The sequence below is a fragment of the Triticum dicoccoides genome, chromosome 5A, assembly GCF_002162155.2.
Source record: "Triticum dicoccoides isolate Atlit2015 ecotype Zavitan chromosome 5A, WEW_v2.0, whole genome shotgun sequence".
Classification (NCBI taxonomy): Eukaryota; Viridiplantae; Streptophyta; class Magnoliopsida; order Poales; family Poaceae; genus Triticum; species Triticum dicoccoides.
Genome location: NC_041388.1, coordinates 295448393 through 295471972, shown reverse-complemented (window position 1 = coordinate 295471972; position 23580 = coordinate 295448393).

Here is a 23580-nt window from a genome sequence, read left to right as displayed (position 1 = left end):
ATATATATATGACAAATTTTATCTACAAGCAATGGTAGTTACCCCCTAGCCATTTGTCCTCCACGTGTCCCTTCTAATCTATAAACCAAACGGGTTAGTGGATGCGGAAGAATCCAATAGAAGGCAGGTAACTAACGTCTAATTATTAAACAGATAAGATATTTAAATGGCGTGAGTTAGTTCAACAACCTGCTATTTCCTTGGCCGGCTGAATGCGTCACCATGAAGAGATAAGATATTTTGATGCGGCGTACGTGCTGGCCCAAAGATCTCTTGTACTTTTTTAGGAATCTCTTGTACACTTCTTTTTTCTTTCTTTTTTGAAACAGTTGTATACTTCTGATTCGAGTATGCAGAATTACATAGTTTGGAAAATAGTATATATGTTATTTGGAAAACAGAATATAGTATTTTTTGTAAAACAATATATAGTATATTGTTTGGAAAAGAGTATATCATGGATTCTAAAAAAAAGTATATTTTGGAGCAATGAGTATATAGTATGTTGAATGGAGTATATGTAGTGTAGAGTTGAAAGGAGTATATAGTATAGTAGTATATCCGGCAAATGAAAAATATTGTATGGTAGTATGTAGTATTTAGTGGAATTGAAAGGAGTATACGGTATGTACTGAGGAGTATATAGTTTGGGGAAAGTAATTCACACGTCCCTCAGTAAAACAGTAAAACATGAGAGATTACGTGTTGCCTGTCATCTATGGTACCGGAACATGCTGGATTAATTAACAAAGAGCACCAATTTATTTGAAATGGATTCACCAGGAGAGGAGTATATTCATCTAATCTCAAAAATATATTTATGTAAAAAAGAGTATGTCCATAAAAAATGAAGTTGGAAAGGGAATATATATTCGTCCAAACTGGAGTGCAGTATATTGTATATAGCTGGATTTTTTTATTAAGCATTTGCTTAAAAATAGTGTGAAGTATATATCTACATATTAGTATGGAGTATATACACCAAGTGTAGTATGGAGTATATACACAAAGAGTAGTATGGAGTATATAGAAAAAAAATTGTATGGAGCATTAACAAAGTAAACTCTGTAGTATGTCAAAAATAACGTATGAACTACGTACAACACGTTAGATCTTTACAAATGTTCATAGCTGAATTGCTGCACTCCCTTATATAAAAATATATATTAAGTAAACACATGCAAAGCTTGACAACCATATACATGGTCTCTCATCCCCACGGTACCCATTGATGCATGTGACTGCTCATCCCAAGACATTAATTAAATATCTTCTCTCCATGTCTCCATGTGCATGCGCTCGTGAACCATGTTCGTGCATCTCAACGGGGAGTTCGTCACGGGAGAATTCCATTCAGCGGCCGCGGCAACCCTGTGTAACTCTTGTGTATGTGGTCTCCTCAACGCCGCTGACGTGCATCAAAATCCGCCTGACGGTGGCACTTCGGTAGTATGGAGTATATATACTCCATATACTCCATACTAACCTGGAGATGTGGTAAATTCCATGCGCTAGAGTGGCCGCATTTAATTACTCTGGAGATTTCACGTCGGATATGCAAACTTGAAGTCTGAACTATGCCGGCTAAAACTGCACAAAGAGAGAAAGAGATGGATCAGAGTTAAACTTGGGTACCGAAGACAGAATGGATCTACGAGATTGATCAACGAACGAGGATGTATACCTTGATGCCCCATGGCTGAGCTCCCAATGAAACATGATGCAGTCGGCTAGGATTTCAATGCTGGTACGGCTTTTAACGTATCCACGCTGAAAAATCGGTACGGCAAGCGGGGGCATATCCAGCCTAAAAAATGGGAAGCGTAGCCGGCTTTGTTAGTTTATTAATAGAAACCCGTTAATCAAAACCCACGCATAAATCAAATCGGAGGGCTGCCAGATAGGGGGTAACTACTCGTGCGGTAGTGTTTTTGTGCCTCTTCTTGATCCACAGATCCCTTTCTCTGATTCAAAGACTTCATTAGAACTTACAGACTCCTCTGCGCTGAACTTTTTAGGTCTAGAATTTTTTTTCATTTTGAATAGCCATTTGATCTGGAATAATACCAAGCAATTTAGGAAACTTGCTTGTCTCAACACTTAGCTGAATTTGCCTTCTTCAAATATCTGTAGTCATGGCGGCTTACTATGTCGGCTTACTTTTCCTTATATGTCGTTAGCCCTTAACTAAGCCGCCATTACTTATTTGCATCATCATCACTTAACTGTCAATCTCACCATTGAATTGAACCGTCATGCTATTTTCTTTTCAGTTTGTCTTTGAACATCATGCCATCAAAAGCATCAACCATCTGTAACTGGGTTCCCTCAACTGTCACTGAAGAATGTATAAATGAGTTTTTCACCATAGGATTTCTGCCAGGAAAAGATGTCATGTCTTACCGTGCCCCTGACTCGGAAGAAGAACGACCCAATCCAAGAGACGGCGAAGTGATTGTTTTTACTGACCACATGAACCGTGGCTTCTCACCGCCCAGCTCAAAGTTCTTCAGAGAGGTCCTCCACTTTTTCAAACTCCATCCTCAAGATATCAGGCCCAATTCCATATCTAACATTTGTAACTTCCAAATGCTCTGTGAGGTGTATCTTCAACAAGAGCCGACCGTGGAGCTGTTTAAAGAATACTTTTATCAGAACCGGCAAAACGAGTGCACCAACGGCAGCTTGGAGGCATCTCAATTCAGCGTCGGCAGGGTGCTGTCTTCTCTCTCATAGTCTTACCAAGTCACCCAAAGGACTGGAACCAGACTTGGTTCTACTGTCAAGACATTTCGCCGACAAACGAGAAGCCACTGCTGGGTTATCGCCCCGATCGTCTTGACTCCAAGTTCGCGCTTCCCGACAAGCTTACTGCCACTGAACGCAAGAGGCTGATACCCTCCATCAAAAGGATCACTACAAAAAAACACTTCCGTGATAATACGTGTTTGTCACAGTAGGTCGCGTTTTTTGTCATGCACGTACATCCATGACGATTTTATGACAGAATCAAGATAGTCATACCTGTGTTGTCGTAGAAGTGTTCCATGACATTACCAAAATTATCATCACGGAAGTGTGCACTTCCATGACGATAATCGCGCGTCACAGAAGTACTTTCGTCAAGGGTGACCGACACGTGGCATCCACCGTAACGGAACGCCATTAAGCTATCGGGTCGGGTTTTGGATCTGATAACCCGTTAATAGCCCCGACCAATGGGGATTTTCCACGTGTAAAATCATCATTGGCTGGAGAAAACACGTGTCGGCTCATCGTTGGGACAGATGTCATCCACTCATTGGACAGAAGGTGCCTATGATACGTCGACACGTGACACGGCCCAACAGAGGCCCATTCCTGTGAAAAGGCCGGCCCGTTTGACTTGGTCAAAAGGTGGCGGGCCGGCCCATGGAAAGCCTATTAACGGCCTGTTCGCATATAGCCCATTTACAGCCCGCTAACCCAAGGCCCGTTACGCCCTATCCGAATTAGGCCCAGTAGCGTCATCTGGGCCATCCAATATGATTCCAGCCCGTTTTCACTTCTGGCCCGTGTATGGCCCATGACGTCTTTCGGCCCATATGAGGCCCTATGTAACTCTTGGCCTATTAACGGCCCGTGGTGAAACTGATCCGTAATGAACAGTGTATCACTTTACACCCATTAACGGCCCTTGGTGAAACTGGCCCGTAATGAACAGTGTATCACTTCGTACCCATTAACGGCCTGTTATTCTGTTGGGCCGTTTCCAGCCCATGTTATCTTTTGGCCTTCTCAGAGCCCATTTATTCTTGGGCTCATTTCCAGCATTCGTTTACTTACGGCCCATTACTGTCATTTTCTGCTTGTCGGCCAAATTCAGCCAGTGGTTACAGTCGGCCCGTTTGTGGTCCGTTAATATGTTGGGCCATTTTCATATCGTCATCAAATACGGCCTATTAACGATGGCCCGTTTACGACCATAATGCGGCCTGTTATTGGCCAATGTTTGGCCAATTGATCGTACGTCCCGTATAAGGCCCATTGATGATAGGGCCCGTAGAAGGCCCATTGTTTCTACGGCCCGTAGAAAGCCCATTGTTTCTACTGCCCGTAGAAGGCCTACTGTTTCTACGGCTCGTAGGAGGCCCAGTGTCACTACAATAAATACTAGCCCATGGTTATTGTGGCCTAATTTTAAAAAATAGGTTATTGCAGCCACTAGCAAACCGCGGAAAAAGAACTGCACTGACTACAAGCAAACAAATAAACAAGACAACAAGGAAATAAATAAGCAAGCAACTTATGCTAGACTATCACGGCTATTACACATATTACATCCACTGGGCATCAAAGTTCGCCACCAGTGCAAATATAGGGAACAAAGCAACATATAAACGCCGCAGCAAAACAAGTCCAGAACTGAAACCACTTTAGAAGAGTTCAAGAAACAATATCCTGGGTACCCATAATGCTGGCAAGATGCTTAGCAAGATTATTAACTTTCTCTTGTTTGGCGCTTAAATCCTCCAGCGCTTGCTGTTGCACAAGAAAGTACGCATCTGAATTCTGCAGGGACTTCCTCAATCCTTCGGCTTCTTGCTGCAGCACAACTGACTAATGCCTTTCATCTTGTAGCTGATACTAAAGAAGCCGAAGTGATTCAGGTAGCGAGTTCGAAGAGCTTGTGCCAGCGGTACTGGCCAGTAACTCGAACACTACATCAACACAGAACTGTGGGGTTTTCTCACTGTCTACAAGATCGTTTTTATCACCTTTCTTTGAGACCCACAAGGTTGTCTCACTATCTTGAACCTTATCTGCATTACTTTCTCTACCATTGCATAGTGGGGTGCTCTTCTCCAATATTTTGTTTGCATACTACAAGAGAAACAAGCAGACACATGGCAGGTTTAGCTTGTAGTATACGAAACTCATTTTGGTAAAGCGGTTCAGTAGTAAGGTGGACAGGATAACAGCATGAAACAAACATATATCTATGTACTATGGTCACTGTATTGTCCATATCATTCTAGTTTATGTTCCCTAATCAAGATAGAGACACAGTTCAACTCATATATTTTAAGACACAACAGCATACATAGAATATAAGTGTGAGAAACTACACAACATTGGCAGCACTTGTAATGTGCATCACCTGAGAACATAATTGTTTATACAACTTAAACTGAAATCAACATAGAGCAAGAAGTTAGAACAGCAATCCAGTTAAAGAAATAGGTTTAAAACATACATGTTGGGCCATTGGAGTTTCAATTGGATCCTTCAAATTTGAAAGTAGTTGGTATGAGTAAATACAGTGATGCAACAGAAAAGGAGTATGGACCATAGCTACGGAATCTGACCTGAAAACAGTTGCTCTTCTGATCTAAACGTGGAGTTTGGGTTAGCTGTGGTGGTCTTCGTGCTTTGGGCATTGTATTAGCTTTACAAACTGCTCGTGTGGGGGTACTCTGTGGTGGACATGGTGCTTTGTCAACTATAAGTGGGTTACTATCTGCTGGGGTTGCGGTTAGATGGGTTGTAGCTTGTTCTCTGCCCAACGGTGTAAGAGCGCAATATAGAAGAGTCTCGATTATGTGTGGTGGGGCTAGTTTGTGGGCGAGTACAACCATGGTTCTATCTGCATCGACGGGTAGCACTGTGTTTTGTGAAGAACGGGTTTTTGCTCCCTTAGATACTGCCATCACCCCCTCCAATTCAAATGGCTGATAAACAAGAAAAGAAATTGAACGTACGGACATTGTATGATAGACAGATGTGGTAATTCACATATATGTTGTCTAACCAAATAGGACAGCATGACACAGTTTCACATATATGATGCCTAACTAAACAGGATAGCATGACACAATTTCAGATATATGATGGATAACTTAACAGGATATAAGGGCATAATTCAACATATGATGAGTACCTAAACAGGATGACATAACACAACTGTATGATGTCTTTCTAAAATAGGTTGGGATGAAATAATTCACATACATGTTGTCTAAGTATATAGGATGGCATGATATAATTGACATAATTCATTCATATACTAAGAAGCTGGCACTCACATGTATTATCTCTAAACTAAGCAGATGGAATTCATTATTGTGCATATGATGTCTAAACTAAGCAATGCAAGACACGATATGCATGATATGAGAAATATGAACATTGCAACTTAGAGCATACACCTCAGGTGGGATATAGGACTGGTGATCTGTCTCTGAATCCTCCTCTGAGGAGCTCCCTATAACCATCGAGATATATGCTTCAACAGGTACCATTACCCGCTCTGAAGACCTTGTCTTCACTCCTGATTTTTCCATAACTGGCTCAAATGGCTGATACACATGAAGAGTAGTTCAATATATATAGATTGTCGACAAATGGAATATGTAATGAAAAAAAGATGGCATGAGATAATTCACATATATGATGCCTGGCTACATGGCGATGCATAATTCACATATATGATAACTGGCTGAAAAACATGGCATTGCATAATTCACATATCTGATATAGAAAGCAAACAGGAGTCATTCACACAAAGCATGTCTAATCTAAGCAGATGGCATGGCAATGCAAGACACCATATGCATGATATGAGCAATATAACCCAGCCAAGCTAGAGCATGCACCTCAGGGGGGGGGGGATACGACTAGTCATCTCTCTCTGAATCCTCCTCTGAGGAGCTATTTGTAACCAGCAAGAAATTTGCATCGACAGGTAGCACTGACTGCTCAAAAGACCTTGTTTTCACTCCAGATTTTCCCATGACCGACTCAAATGGCTGATGCACAGGAAGAGTAGATGAATGTATAAACATTGTTGACAAATGGAATACATTATGGAAAAAATATGGCACGATACAATTCACATATACGATGACTGGCTAAACAGGATGGCATTGCATGATTCACGTATATGATGCCTGGCTAAAGAAGATGGCATTGCATAATTCCCATATACTCCCTTCGTTCCTAAATATTTGTCTTTTTAGAGATTTCAAATGGACTACCACACACGGATGTATACAGACACATTTTAGAGTGTAGATTCACTCATTTTGTTCCGTATGTAGTCACTTGTTGAAATCTCTAAAAAGACAAATATTTAGGAATGGTGGGAGTATGATATAGAAACCAAACATGTGGCATTCACACAAAGCAAATCTAAACTAAGCTGATGGCATATAAGATGTATAATGTAAGCAATGCAAGGCGCCATATGCATGATATGACCAACATCAGCATGCCAGGTTAGAGCAAACACCTCAGGTGGTAAACAGACGTGGTCGGCTCCTTCTGAATCTCCATCTGAACAGTTATCTTCCTATGGAATACAATCTGGAAATGCAGGAGGGGGGCACTTCGCCCACCATGGAGCGGCGTCTGCATGACATTATATTCGCACGCAAGAGTCTTCTCTTTTTCTCTACATGTTCAGTACGATTGTGTACAATATCTGACATGCATAATAAAAAAATAGTTAGGTTTTGTAAGGCCTAAGGGGTGCATGCAAAAATCAAGAGTGATGGTAGCAAACGAGTGGATAGATCCAAAACTAATGATAGCAGGTAGATTATAGCTTCAGTTTAAAAAGATAGACAATGGATCATCTATTGTTTGTTGCCCACCCAACATGAACCACATAGAAGACCCAGATGAACCAGATAGTAGACAGATACTATTCGTTGTTGGCTCGATATGAGACCCATGGGCAATTCAAAACTCAAGATTGAACGATAAAGTAGAAGGTAATAATAACAGATGTATAACGTAAGCAAACACGAAAGACTGCGACCTCTCTTCCAGAACTGTGTAGTCCTCAGGTTCATCTGCTCAGTCGATGATGGTAATGCAGTTGGCGTGGCTGCCGACAATGGGGAAGATTATCTGAGGTGGCGAAAGGAAGTCTGCAGGGGGATCTCTGCTGCAGTGAATGCTTCTATCGATGGTGCACCTCAGGTGGGGTGGATGATGGCACGGCAGGAGCAGGACATAACACACAGAGTTTTCTTTGACGCCTATCTGAAAACGAAGTAAATCTGTAAGGGCTCCTTAGAATTGGAGGATTCTATAAACGTAGGGACAGGAAAAACACAGGAATAGGATAGGAATGCATGTGCAAAACAGAGCATTTGGAAACATAGGATTTCAGTCAACCTGGGTGTTTGGCTCACATGAATTGGAAGAACAGAGGAATGGAGAAACAAAGTGATGCGACGAGTGTACAACCTCTTTGGCATAGCCTTGTGGACCTCAGCATTATTGGGTTGGATGTGGAGGATGGTGATGATGCTGGTGTGACTGTTAGAGGCGGGGAAGAACATCCGAGGCCTCTAGAAACGGCGCCGAGGGTACTGCTCTGCTGTGATGGATGGTTCCGTCGTTGGAGCAGCTCCGCTAAGCTGTACGGCGACGAGGCTGAAGCATGACAAGACAGACAATGTTAAACTGAAGTGGGACCTTAATATCATCTGCAATAGATGATGTAAAATACATCACCAAAAAGTGCTAGATGTAAAACGCATCAGCCGCGCCACGGCTGCTCCGATAGATGCTGTAAGTACTATTCACTCTGAACTTAACTGAAGAAAATGAACTTCACAGTCAAAACTGAATTTTACTGTCGAAACTGATTGAACTAGTAACAGAGCATTGCAATAGATGTTTAGGGCGTTCGAGCACTAGTAGCAGAGAAGCAGTGATCTAAATCAGCAGACGCTCGAGCAGGGAACGCACTAGTAGAGAGCAAGTCGTGTAGTGATTCAAAGAGGAAATAATATGGTGAAAGTAGTAGAGACCAAATACCCAACCGGTCTCTTGGTTGAAAAGGGAAATAATGGGAAAACGCGGTACAAACTGGATAAGGAACAGATCTATTATTGGTTGAAAAAAGGATAGAAAGTGGCGGCTGGTGGACAAGTCAACAGAGTATGTCCAGGATTAGTTTTGCCGCCATCACATAGTAAAAGGTCTCCAGGATTAGATTTGCTTCCATCACATAGTAAAAGGTCTCAGGATTATATTTGCTGCCTTCACATAGTAAAAGGTCTCAGGATTAGATTTGCTGCCCTCACATTGTAAAAGGTCTCCAGGATTAGATTTGCTGCCCTCACATAGTAAAAGGTCTCCAAGATTAGATTTGCTGCCCTCACATAGTACAATGGCACTCCTGCTGTTTTCCCAGTATGATAAGTAAGTTGCTCCTTTACGCTGCTGAGTGTCCTGGTGTCCCCACGATCCCATGCCCTTAAACCAACTCTTTAGCTGATGTTGATTTACTGTGTCTGGTAAACAAGCAATGCCACCATTAAAGTAATCCCATATTTGAGGAATCTCATTGTTGATCGTAATGCTTCTGGTAACATGAAACATTGCTGATGTTTTAAATTTCTACTGTCCTTGCGTGATTGCCATGAACATAATTAAGATGCTTCTTTTCATTTTGTATATGTTTCATATATTCTTATTGACCAGCAACTGTTTACTTTCTATCTTTTTGTGCAGATAGGGATATCCATTTCACCTTGTCGCTATTGTGACCTTTTGGTGAACTGCACAAAACACTTTTTTGGAATGAGTGTCTTGTGCAGTTCAACTAAAATGTCACGTGGGCAACATCTCTCAATTTTGGTGGAACTGCACAAAATGGTGATTGGAGTTTCCAAAATCTCCGTCAAGTTCTGCTGGTAATCTCGTGCAACATTTTATTAGCCTTTGCAAGATGGAGCCGTCACTATCACCACAATGGCACTTTATTTTAGTGGAACTGCACAAAAGGATAAGAAAACTATAGTTGCACCTTACATGAGCCGGAGAGCCAACCTTAATGTTCCTCAATTATAGTGCAACTACTAAAGGAGAACCTGCTAGCTCACAATAGCAAGTACTTCTTGCTAGCTGAATGATGCAATCTTTGCTTCATTTCAGGTGAACTGCAGAAAAAGGCGCATGAATTGAATCATGGAACTCCAGGCAGACCTCATCCAAGTAGAGCCGGAGGTTGAGTTCAAGGAGGCCGCTATTAAAGCGAAATCATGCTCTCCTGTCTCCTTGTTTGTGCTGTGCAAACAGGAATACTCAACTACAGATGTTGTGACGGTCAAGAGCATTCGCCAAGTTCTTCGATTGTATGACATGGCTAGCCAAGATGGATTTAATCCCGATATTCACTTTATCAAAAGGCTCTAATGGGTTGGTTCTGAATCTTGCAAGCTGGGAAGTGAGATGTGTAGGCATCTTTGTTGTACTTATTATTTGGATCTTATTTGTTGGTTCTGAATCTTGCAAGCTGGGAATCAATCAGATGTGTAGGCATCTTTGTTGCACTTATTATTTGGATCTTATTTGTTGGTTCTGATTGACGGGAAATTATTTGTTCACCCAGCTGTCGGCGTTCTAGGAACAGGGGTCCCTAGACTTGCCTTCTTGCGGCCTGCGGCGTGGCTCAGGTGGGGGCCCAGTGCGGCCCATCTTCATCAGCCCAAGCTCAAGACCCTCGCGAGGGGCCAAGCCTCACGGGGCGGACGACATGGAGCTTCCTCGAGAGCAGCCTCATCAGGCAGGCCCGCGAGGAGGCGGAGAGATCAATGCAAGGGTACCTCGTGAGGATCCCATGACGCAAGCCATGACAATCAAGGCCAGGCGGGCGCCAGGCGGGTACCGGCCTGCTCAGGGTCCTTGTTTCCCCTTTGGTGCAAAGGGGGCAAGCACAGGCCAAGGTATCAGGCAAAGGTTACCATTCCGGTGCAACGATACCAAGACCAGCCGGACGGCCGGACGAAGGTCGCCGTGGAGCCCAAGACGGCGTCATCACCAGTGCTTTTGGCAGCCGAAGACCACCTTTGGTTAGGATAGCTTGTACTAGATGTTCCCCTTCAAAATGGCCAATTGTTGGCGCCCTTCCCGCTCAATTATTCGGGGAGAGGCCCAGGGCCTCTATAAATAGAGCTAGCCTCCACAAAGAGAGAGAGAAAAGAGAGGGGTAGCAGCAGAAGGAGAGGAGAGAGAGAAGAAACCCAGTAGAGACTAAGTAGAACACACCGTATCAGCTCAAGAACGCCCCTCACGAGGCTGTTCTTCCCTTGTACTGTCCATCATCAGCCCCAGAGGCAATCCATCACACCACACACCGGAGTAGGATATTACACCACAATGGTGGCCCGAACCAGTATAAACCTCGTGTCCCTTGTGTTGTCCATCATTTTTATCTTAGTTCGCACGAGAGGATCGGACGTAGATCAGTAGGGGAGAGATCTCCACGCGCACCCGAGTGTTCGAACCTCAAGGGTCTGCCGGAACCCGAAATCCGACATTTGGCGCGCCAGGTAGGGGTGCGCCGGAATCTTTCTTCCGCCGCGCGTGTGATCTTTCGTCGTGTCCATGGCTGACGCTCGTCGGGCTCACACCGAGCACCGGGCTGCTCGCGCCACTCGCGTCGCCCAGACAGCGCCCGTCGGCGGCCCCCCTCGTCGTTCCCCGTCACTCGCCGCCAACGCCGCCACCGGCCCGGTGGGGAACGAGCATCAGGCCTCGTCCCAGCATCCTTCGGTTCGGCGGGATGGCCGCACCGCCACCCCGTCGCTGACTCCAGCTGGCTCGTCGTCCCACGCCCGACGCGCACCCATGGATGCGCATGCCTCCCTGCTCTTGGCACGGGAGCTCCTGCATTATCGCCCCGTCGACAATGTCTACGAGGACTGGCTCACCCGCATCATCGAGCTCGTCAGTGCCGCAGGGGGCACCCCCTTGCGGTCCCTCTCGTTGCCTCGCCTTCCGTCTCGTGCAGGGGGTGAGGATCAGGAGGCGCCTCCGCTGCCTCCTCCCCAAGAGGGTGCCTTGGCCCCAAGGCGCGCAGCCCCAGGGCGGGACCCTCCACGTCCGGCGCCTGCGCAGCAAGAAGGGAGCTGCCAAGAGATCCCACGTCCCCGGGAAGGTGCTCGCGCGCTCCCAGCACCGGCGCGCCGAGATCGCGCCCCAGCGCCTCCACGACAAGACCCCGCACTGCTCCTAGTGGCGACGCATGGTGACCCGCAAGAACAAGTCCAGCACCAGCAAAGGGCGCCGGTGGCCATGGCGGGCTGCCTCGCCTTCACCCCCGAGCTGCGCGGCGTCACATGGCCAGGCAAGTTCAAGCCTGACCTCCCTCCCCGCTACGATGGCACAGCGGCCCCGCGGAGTTCCTGCAGCTCTACGAGCTGGGCATCGTAGCCGCCAACGGAGACGAAAAGGTCATGGCGAATTGGTTCCCCATGGCGCTCAAGGACGGCGCCCGCACCTGGCTCCTGAACCTGGCTCCCGGCATGATCTCCTCCTGGAGCGAGATGCGCACCCGCTTCATCGCCAACTTCCAGGGCACTCGCGACTGGCCCCCGACCGTGAACAACCTGCGCCCCATCAAGCAACAGCCGGGAGAAACCCTGCAGAAGTACATCCAGCACTTCAACTACGGTCGCCTCAAGATCCCCAAGGTGACTGAAGAAGCTATCATCGCAGCCTTCTCCGACGGCGTGCCCGACGTCAAGATGAAGGAAGAACTAGCAATCCATGAAGACCTGTGCACATCCCTGGAGCTGTTCAACTTGGCGACCAAGTGCGCCAGGGCTGAGGAAGGGCGCCTCTCCCTCCTCGAGCTCCCGGCAGCCGACCCGGAAGAAAAGAAGCTCAAGGCCAAAGACGTGAAGCGCAAGGGGGCTGCCATGCTAGCAGCGGAACCGGACACCAAGCGAGGCAGGGATCAGCCTGAGTCATCCAAGGGCGGATGGTACTGCGTGTACCATGACCTCAACACCCACAACACCAATGAATGTCAAGAGCTCAGAGCCGTGCGAGATGGGCGAATCGGCCCATGCCCAGAGCGCAACAACAGGGGATATGGCCGAGGAGGAGGAAGAGGTGGTGGACGATGGGAAGACCGTGGCCTTCGCCAGGAATGGCGTGACCACCCTCGCGAGGACCGCTGGCAGGACCAGCCTCACGAGGGAGGCTGGAGGGACCAGCCTCGTGAGGGCCACCCGCACGGCAACGCAGACCTCCCTCCTCTGTCGCCACCACCAAGGAGGAACGAAGACCAACACCAAGACGATGGGGCTGGGGGCTTCCAAGAGCCGCGTGCAATTTCTTGCATCTTGGGTGGCGCCCAGGCCCCAGCCTCACAGCGCATCTTCAAGCAGTTTGCTCGCGGGGTGAATGCAGTCCTTCCCAAGCTTGAGGCCACACGCCCTCTCAGGTGGTCTTCGTGCGCGATCACATTCAATTCTGCAGAGCAGCTCAAGTGTGCGGCAACGGCCGGAATCCTCCCGATGCTTTGCTCCCTAGTCATCAGCAACGTGCAGGTCACCAGGACCCTCATCGATGGCGGGGCAGGACACAACGTCCTGTCCGTCGAGACGTTCGACAATCTCCAAGTGCCGTACGACCAACTTCAGCCGACCAAGCCTTTCTCAGGAGTCACCGATGGTTCCACTGTTCCAATTGGGCAGGTTCGCCTTCCGGTCACCTTCGGGCAACACAACAACTACCGCACCGAGCTCATCGACTTCGACGTCGCTCACATCCACATGTCGTACAATGCCATCCTCGGGTACCCAGCCCTAGCCAAGTTTATGGCAGTGACTCACCATGGTTACAATGTCCTCAAGATGCCAGGAAGCGGTGGAGTCATCACCGTACCCTGTGAAGAAAGGGATGCAGTGTGCTCGCTTGAGCGTGCGTTCCAAGCCGCAGCAATCGAAGACCCAGATCACGGGAGCGGGAGGCCTCCCGAGGCGACCCTCAAGAAGAAGAAGACCTCACCTGGCCCGAGCCACAAGGAGGCAGGCACCTCAGGAGGTATCGCGTCAGGATTCCCGCCCGGTCAGGGAGCGCCACTCTCTCACGCATAGGAAGGCACGCCAGGCGCCCTCCTCATGCAGGGCTCGGGGGCTCTCTCTTGGAGAGCCGCCGACCTTGCCAAGGACGCGGGGGAGGCGCTCGGGCACCACTTGGAGGGGTGCTTTCAAGCATGCTTCCCTCAGGAAGGTACAAGTCAAAGGAGACCAAACCCTCAGGAGTTCATCGCAAGGAACACCCATGAGCTACAAGAGTCCAGAGTCATGCGCGGCAGCCGCCGCTTACCTGCCGTGGCCCCACACCCAGGCGAGGATGGAGGACTACGCATCTGCGTCAACGTACCAGGGCTCAACCGAGCTGCGTCCCAGAGGCGCCTATGGCCTTCGGCCGTAGGGCGCTACGAGGGACCACCTCACAGCTACGTTCGCATGCCCTTCGGCCTGCCGAGCGCGGTCGCCGCACATAAGCGCCTGTTGAGGAGCATTTTGGAGGCTCAGGAGGTCAAGCATCGCGCGGTCCTGGCGGAGGTGGCGATGGTCCCCGAAGACCTGCACGTGCCACCGGAGCCTCCCGAGGCCCCTGGGCCTGGGGGCTCATGAGGGCCGACGTCTTCACCGCGCAACGCTCACTCCCTCAGCATCACTTCATCTTCAACAGCAACAGGTGACATCTTTCAGAGTTCTACTTTCAGCTGGGAGCGCCCACAGGGCTGCACCATTCCCAGGCCGCGTGGGTCCATCCCCGTGGCATGTATCCATTTTGTTTATGCTCTTTACTTACCTTGTTGGGGGCGCCCCTCGGGCTGCATCATCCCCACGCCTCTCGGGACTGACCTAGTGGCGGTTGCTTTTACCTACGCTTGCTTGAAATTGGATTTCCTATGTTCTTAACATACCTGACCTAATCACCTGCTCGATCGACGCCTATCTGAAGAGCTGCTCGCTCTGGCACGGCGCGTGCGCACGGGTCCGTCCCTGCAGCGTCGATAAACCTGAGTGGTCGAGCTCTGGCCGCGGCAGCCCCGCACGGCGCCACCTCACCAGGCCCTCAGTGCCCTGACCACTCCCTCGGAGTGACCATAGGTTGGCCGGCGACCGTAACGACAGGCCTTGTTTCTCCTCATGATTGGTGTGCAGGACCTACTCCAGGAGCAATGTTGGGGGCATCGTGAGCTCTCTCTCCCCCTCTTCGGCACGGACCGCTTGCACGTTAAAGGGGGGGGGTACCTGAGCATCGCGACTCATGGGCTCCTACTGGCTCTCCAACCCTCACCCCCTGACCTTGACCCACGGCATCATGACCTGTCATACCAGTGGCGGCTGAGCTCGCTCGAGGGCCGGGGCCTGAGGACGTAGAGGGTTAAGGAAAGTGCGGGGGAGTGGGAAGAATCTCGCGAGGGCCTCACCCAGCAGTACCTCGGCCACCGCCTCTCGGGCCGGGCGCCTCTCCGAGGAACTACGTCAGACGCACAAGATAAGTCGCGCTCTCACAAGAGCTAGACCAACGCAGCGCTAAAACCCCGCCCAGTGCAACTCTATCACGGTGATGCTACTTTCCTTTCTCGCCCAGCAAGGATTGCTTGAGCGCTAAAGGGGACCTCCCGAGCATCGTGACTCAGAGGCTCTTATCGGACCTCGGGCCGCTCGCCTCCTGGCCTTGACCACGGCATCGCGACCTGGCATACCAGCGACGGCTGAAGCTTGCCTGGGGACTGGGACCTGTCAGCGTAGAGCGCCAAGTCCTCGTGAGGATAGAAAGGGGGAGCTTAGCCGGAACAGAACGGACACCTCACGCCAATTCATATTAAGGATATAGTATTTAAAAAAGGCACGGCAGATGCCTTACATACCCCCGCGGGGTGTTGCTTTAATTCCTCGCAGGGAACAAAAGGTGCTAACCCTAAGGGACGCTACTTGCTAGCACCTCCCCAAGCGACGCCATCATCAATAGTGGGCTGCCCAGTGACGGTGCTAATCCTATCTAGATCAGTGGCGTCGGCGGCCCGATGCAGCTGCCCCACTCCGAGCGCGGCGCGAGCTCAGAGGCTCGTAGCTGTCGTCGCTCGTCTCCGGGGTCGCGAGGAGTTCGGGGGAGCCGCTGAAGCCCTCAGTCCATCCGCTGCTGCCTGAGGAGCTGCAGGAGGACCAACGGGCGGGGCTGGTCCTCGCCAGTTCGTCACTCCTGCCGCTTCCCTTAGGGCAGCATTCCAGCCATCGTCCTTCTGCATCAAAGACCTTGAAGAACATCAAGGAGGCGCCGTCGTATTCAAGATGGATCACCAAGGCGCCGTTCGCGCGACAGACCTAGGCAATCTCACCCCAGCCCCGGGTCATGAAGACCTTGCCCGGAGCGACGACCGTGACCTCCGCTCCGGTTGCAGGGGTGCCACAGTCGGTGTGCTGCAGCCAGAGCTCTAGGGCCCCGCTCGGCGGCATCTCGAAGGCTAAGGAGGGAGGAAGGTGGATCCATGAAGTTGGAGGCATGGCGTCGTGGAGCATAAGCTCGCGAGAGGAGCGCTCCGCCTGGACTCCAGGGGGGACAACGCGCACCACTATGACTCGCCGGTGTCGGCGGCGACGCTGTCGGTGTTGCTCGGCGCCCTCCCCCCTGGGGCCTACGACGTGGGCATACAAGGGCAGCGGAAACCCAGGTGGCGGCCGCTCGTACCATGGCCTCGACACCTCCTGCCAGGCGCCTTCGTCCCGGTGACAGAGGATTGGCCGCTTCTTCGGCGGGAGGGGGTCAGGACCCTCTCCGGGGGCCTTTCCCTTCTCCTCAGCTAAAAACCGGCGGATCGGTGCCATTGGAGCAAGAGGAAGCAAGGATGAGGAAGAAGAAGAGGGGGAGTAACGGAAAGGGGTGAACTGGCGGAGCTCACGCAGCCCCGAACTTATAGCCGGGGAAGGCCAACCGCCGAGCACCATGACCTCAGGTAATCATGACCCATATCTCTGCATGCAGGGACTTGTCAGTCGTGAGGTTGCCGAGGCGTCGTGGGAAGTGCAGACGCCCACGTCCAATCAACCGCCACGCGGCGCCCAAGGCCGCAGGCTGTTAGGGCCTGCGGCGCTTCGCGCTTGCCCCTTCGCTTCTCTGCTAAGCCAAGCCCGCGCGCACCTTGGGCCCGGGGGCTACTGTCGGCGTTCTGGGAACGGGGGTCCCCAGACTTGCCTTCCTGCGGCCTGCGGCGTGGCTCAGGTGGGGGCCCAGTGCGGCCCATCTTCATCAGCCCAAGCACAAGACCCTTGCGAGGGGCCAAGCCTTGCGGGGCGGACGACAGGGAGCTTCCTCGAGAGCGGCCTCATCAGGCAGGCTCGTGAGGAGGCGGAGAGATCAATGCAAGGGTACCTCGCGAGGATCCCATGATGCAAGCCATGACGATCAAGGCCAGGCGGGCGCCGGCCTACGCAGGGTCCTTGTTTCCCCTTTGGTGCAAAGGGGGCAAGCACAGCCCAAGGTATCAGGCAAAGGTTACCATTCCGGTGCAACGAGACCAAGACCAGACGGATGGCCGGACGGAGGTCATCGTGGAGCCTAAGATGGCGTGATCACCAGTGCTTTTGGCAGCCGAAGACCACCTTTGATCAGGATAGCTTGTACTAGATGTTCCCCTTCAAAATGGCCAATTGTTGGCGCCCTTCCCGCTCAATTATTCGGGGAGAGGCCCAGGGCCTCTATAAATAGAGCTAGCCTCCACAAAGAGAGAGAGAAAAGAGAGGGGTAGCAGCAGAAGGAGAGCAGAGAAGAAACCTAGTAGAGACTAAGTAGAACACACCGCACCAGCTCAAGAACGCCCCTCGCGAGGCTGTTCTTCCCTTGTACTGTCCATCATCAGCCCCAGAGGCAATCCATCACACCACACAATGGAGTAGGGTATTACACCACAACGGTGGCCCGAACTAGTATAAACCTCGTGTCCCTTGTGTTGTCCATCATTTTCATCTTAGTTCACACGAGAGGATCGGACGTAGATCGGTAGGGGAGAGATCTCCGCGCGCACCCCAGTGTTCAAACCTCAAGGGTTTGCCGGAACCCCAAATCCGACACCAGCCCAGCAAATGGACTATACATTCTAGAAAACATGGGTTAAATATATGCCACATTTTTGCAGGCTGACATGTGGGCCAATAGGTCGAAGCCTACGCAGGGCGTTGTCAACTTGGTCAACAAATGATAGTGTCATCCACAGCCATTGGATTTATATCCAACGGCCGGCATGCACCTTCAATCTCTCGTCTTCTTCCTCGAGCGTCACCGGGACCGCCTGGTCCGGCCTCCGGCGGCTAGCGGCTCTGCTTAGCATGCATCACTGCGAAGCGCTACCCCACCGCCAGCCAGGCTATCCCTGCACCCCTCGACACCTCCTGTTATTCTCCACAGACTATAGCCCCACGCCGCAACAAAACCAGTTATAACCCTTCTCCTCCTCTCAATCTGCGACTCCACTGCCGCGGTTTCCCATCTCCGAGTCATTCCCGTCCGGGGCCTCGCCGTCGTCCACCGCCTCGCTGTGTTCGGTGCGGCGTGGTCAACAAACGAGAGTCATCGGAAGAGGACTTTATGTGGAGAGCCTGATGGCTGGGACCCACGAGGTCCATGGTCGCACGCAAGGAAAGTTCCTCCTTATTAAGCTGAAAAAATGTTTCCTCCACCTGACAGCTGGGACCCACCGGCTGTATCTTCGCACGGAAGGAAGTGCCTCCTTGTTTTGTGAAAAAATTATTCATCCCGTTGATAGCTGGGACCCGTCAGATTTGGTGACTGACTTGTGGGCCTACTAAGCGGACGTGTACGCACGGCTTTGTCAACTTAATCAACAAATGATTCTAGCAGATGGACCGTTGGATGTTAATCCAACAGCCGTGCTCCTTCTTCAACCTCTGTTCTTGCTCCTGTCTCCCGTGGGCGGCACCGCGGCTGTGCTGCCGCGCACCCGAACCAGTGAAGTTTCCTACTCCTCTCCATCTGCGACTCCACTGCAGCTTAATAAATAGTAACGTCTTCGGTTTTAGCCCGGTTTTCTGTAGATTAACCGGGCAATTCTCTTCTTCTTAATTAATCGACGAGGCAATTCTTTTGCCTCCGTTTCGAAAAAAATAGTAACGTCTAACTGAGCCAGTTAGTTAGATGCGTACACTTGGTGTAGTAGGATCTTTATTTAGTTTGATGCATACACTTGTTCTTTTTTGGTAGCCCTTTTATAATGATGGCTGATGTTTGGTTTGGAAGAGAGAGCTGCGTCTTCACTCTTCTGGCCTGCTTACTGCTTCTGTTGCACCCCCAACCCTGGTTGATGTTGCTGCTGTTTTCAATGTACAATCAGTAGTATATTTCGTCTGTTGATTGAATAAATGTGTTGTTAGAATGACAAACACAATGTTTTGGAAGTCGTTGCACGGTTCGATCCTTTAGTGCCCCGTACCGTACGTAGCGCATACTATTTATCGTACGGAACACATTTTTTTTGAAACTCAAAACACATTTTCCACTTGTTGATAACATGCAGCCCACTGATGAAGGCCCAATAGAGAAGCCCATAATTAACTGGAAGGGAGGCTCTCACATGAATCCGGCCTAGGTACATGCTCATGGTCCCCTAAACATAAATAAATAAATAAATAAATAAAGCTAAATGCTCATGCACCCGTTCTTTGGGAAAATAGGTAGCCAGTATTTCTTTTGAAGAATACACAAGCTAGGCCTATTTGTTTTCTCCAAATTACTGGACTGCAAATCTTTCAAGATTAGGAGGGATGCATTCCGGCCTGGCTTAAGAGTATGGTCAATGTCTGTTAAAAGTAATATCAAAAGGGGTTGAAAATTTCAAAAAAAATTTATAGCAAATGGGATATAAGTTTCTTTTTTTGTTTTTGTTCTTCACTGATATCTTATACGTATTTCATTGGATTTAACATGACATAGTACTAATTTATTTTTAAATTTGTTTTAGTATGGCTATTAATTTTTGGATTAAGAATATTTCGTTCCCCAGCAAAAGTTTGCGAATTTTCAAAATTTCCCACATATTTAGTTGATTTTTTGACCCTCGTACTGACCAGAAAATGGCCAGCAATTCAAAAAATGGAAAACGGGCTGCAATAAATTCCATATGAATTAGAAAATGAGTAAAAATTATAAAAATAATAGCAAATGGGATGTACATGCCACAGATTTCGAGGCTGGCTTGTTTACGCAAGGCTTTGTCAGTGAACACACGATTCTAGCAGCAGTTAGTGTTGGATGTCCATCCAACGGCTAACGTGCTTCTTCAATCTCTGATCTTCCTGCTCCAGCCGCCTAAACTAGCGCTGGCGGGACTGCCTGCTCCCTCCTCTTGTGGCCCGCTGTGATGCCGCGCAGGCTTCCCCGGCCCACCCTACTCCCTCCGCTGGCCTGGCCGCACTCAATCAAGTGCCTCCTTATTACGCGAAAAAATGATTCCTCCCACTGACATCTGGGGCGCACCGGTTGGGAAGCTGACCTGTGGGCCTACTAAGTTGACGCGTACGCAGGGCTTGTCAACTTAGTCAACAAACGATTCTAGCAGCAGTAACCATTGGATTTGAATCGAACGGTCATGTTGCTTCTTCAATCGCTGCTCTTCTTGCACCAGCCGCCCAAACCAGCACCGGGGAGACCGCCTGCTCTTGCCTTCAGTGGCCGGCTGTGCTGCCGATGAGGCCTCATCGCCCCCTACTACTCCCACCGCTAACCAGGCCCTGCGGCGATGGCAGCCTCACACCGCAGCCGAACCAGTGAACCCTCGTACTCCTCTCTGTGTGAGCATCCACTGCCGTGTCTTCCCCGGCTCCGCGTCGTCCCCTTCCTAGGCCTCGCCGTCGTCCACTGCCTTGGTGCTCTCGACGCGGCGTGGTCAACATGGTCAACGACATTCCATTGGAAGAGTACTGTATGTAGAGAGGCTGACAGCTGGGTCCACGGCCACAGCCCAGTTTTTTGTGATTTGCCAAGTAAGTCGCTTTGTCAGGCCTGTTGGGCTGCAAATCTTTCAAGACGAGGAGAGCATTCATTCGGCTGGCCGAGAAAATGGCCCATCAGTAATGAGAAATGGGTTGTACATTTTTAAAACACATCAAACCGGCAATTAGTTTCAAATATCTTTTTTTTTATTTCAAGATTTGAAATTACATTAATTTTTATGCGTGGAGAATTTGTTGGATTTTATATTGATATACATTTATTTTTAAAATCAGTTTGAATGTGAGTCGAAATTTTGGGATTCAAAACAGTTCGTACCGCACCGAAATATGCAAAATTTCGTATAATGTTTTAACCGTGGCCACAATATGGGTTGTAATGCTAACAAAAAGAATATGGGCTCCAAAAAAAACCTTAATAATTAGAAAATGGGCTGTAAATTATTAGAAATAATGGCAGATGGGTTGTATGCTGTTTTCCACAGATTTGAGGCTTTCCTAAAAAAAGGTTGACGCACAAGCAGTGACTGTTGGATGGCCATCCAACGGCCGTCGTGCTTCTTCAATCTCTGCTCTTCCTGCTCCAGCCGCTCAAACAGGCACCGGCGGGACTGCCTGCTCCCTCCTCCCCGCGGCCGGCTCTGCTGCCGCGCAGGCCTCACCGCCCCACCGTACTCCCATCGTTAGCCTAGCCATCCCTCTACTCACCCACACCTGTTGTTATTCTCCGGTGACGGCAGACGAACCAGTAAACCCTCGTACAGTCATACTCCCCTCCGCGTGGGAAACAACTGCCGAGCCTTCCCTGCCTCCGTGTCGTTCCCTTCCTAGGCCTCGTCGTCGTCCACCGCCCTGGTGCTCTCGGCGTGGCCTGGTCAACATGGTCAACGACCGACATGCATCTGAAGTGGACTTTACGTGGAGAGGCCGACAGCTGGGTCCACGGCCGCACACAAGGAAATGCCTCCTTATTACGCGCAAAATAATGATTCCTCCACCTGACATCAGGGACCCACCGAAAGGGCCTCTATATTTCACGAAAAAAATGTTACCGCCGCAGACAGATCGGACCCACTAGCTATATCTTCGCATGCAAGGAAGTGCCTCCTTATTACGCACAAAAAAATGAATACTCCCCCTGTTAGCTGGAACCCAGTATAGCGGCAGGCTGACTTGTGGGCCTACTAAGTTGACGGGGACGGAGGGCTTTGTCAACTTAGTCAATATGCACGATTCTAGCTCTAGTGACCGTATGATGTCCATCCAACGGTCGTAGTGCTTCTTCAGCCTCCGGTCTTCTTGCTCCAGCCGCCCAAACCAACGTCGGTCGTGCCTCGTGCTCCTGCCTCCCGTGGTCGGCTGCGATGCGGCGGAGGCCTCACCGCCCCTACTACTCCCACCGCTGGCTAGGCCATCCCTCTACTCACCCACACCCCCTGTTATTCTACGGCGACGGCAGCCTCACACCGCAGCAAACCAGTGAACCCTCGTACTCCTCTACGCGTGGGCATCCACTGCCGCGTCTTCCTCTGCTTCGCGTCGTCCCCTTCCTAGGCCTCGCCGTCGTCCACTGCCCTGGTGCTCTCGGCACGGCGTGGTCAACGTGATCAAGGAACAGCTTCCATCGGACGTGGACTGTACGTGGAGAGGCTGACAGCTGGATCCACGACCGCAGCAAGGACGTGCCTTCTTATTACGTGCAAAATAATTATTCCTCCACCTGACAACAGGGACCCACCGGATGGGCCATCGTATTTCGCCCCCCTGACTGCTGGGACCCACCAGCTACATCTTCGCACGCAAGGAAGTGCCTGACAGTCGAACCCACCTGGTCGAAGCATACATAGCGTTGTCATTCTGGTCGCGAACATGTATGTACATATATACTGGTAGATGTAGAGGTGCGCACGTGTCGTAGTAGAGGCGGCCAGGGTGCAAGAAAGAAAATACGGCCACGTATGTGTACATACGTGTGGGGTCTCGAATGCCTACTCGCGGATACGTACAGCCAGGGCTCGTGTACATGGCTGGGTCGGAACGGAGAAACAACATCGTCGTCGTGTTCATGGGGAGGCAACGGAATGCGTCGTGTTCATGGGGAGGCAACGGAATGCGTGGTCGTGTTCATCGGGAGGGCTTGGACGGAATAGGCGATGGAAACGAGGCCTGGCGTATCGCAAAACGAAGGAAACGTCCTTGTGTTCGACCGGCCACATTCGAAACGGGATCCTGTTCATCGGGAGGGGTCGGGCGTACCGCAAAACGGAGGAAACGGACCTCCTACGGTCGAAACGGGGGTCCTGTTGATCGGGAGGGATGTGGCGTACCGCAAAACGGACGAAACGGACTTGTGTTGGAGCGCTACGGTCGAAACGGGGGTCGTGTTCATCGGGAGGGGTGTGGCGTACCGCAAAACGGGACTCCACGGGATATTGTTCATCTCCATCGTCGACCCCCTCCAGCCTCCACGAGCTACTGTTCATCCACCATCGACCTCCTCCAGCCTCCACCTATGACTGTTCATCCACGGGCTCCTGTTCATCCAGCCTCCATCGCGCGCTACTCCACCGGCTACTGTTCATCCAGCCCTCTCCACGGGCTCCTGTTCAACCACCCATCCACGGGCTACTATTCATCCTACCCTCCACCGTCTACTGTTCATCCTGCCCTCCACGGGGTGGTCCTATTCATCCAGCCCTCCACGGGGTCCTGTTCATCCAGCCCCAACCGGCTCGATCGATCGGGGTCCTATTCATCCAGAGGCAACACCACGAGGTCCTATTCATCCACCCCCACCGGGAACTTTTCA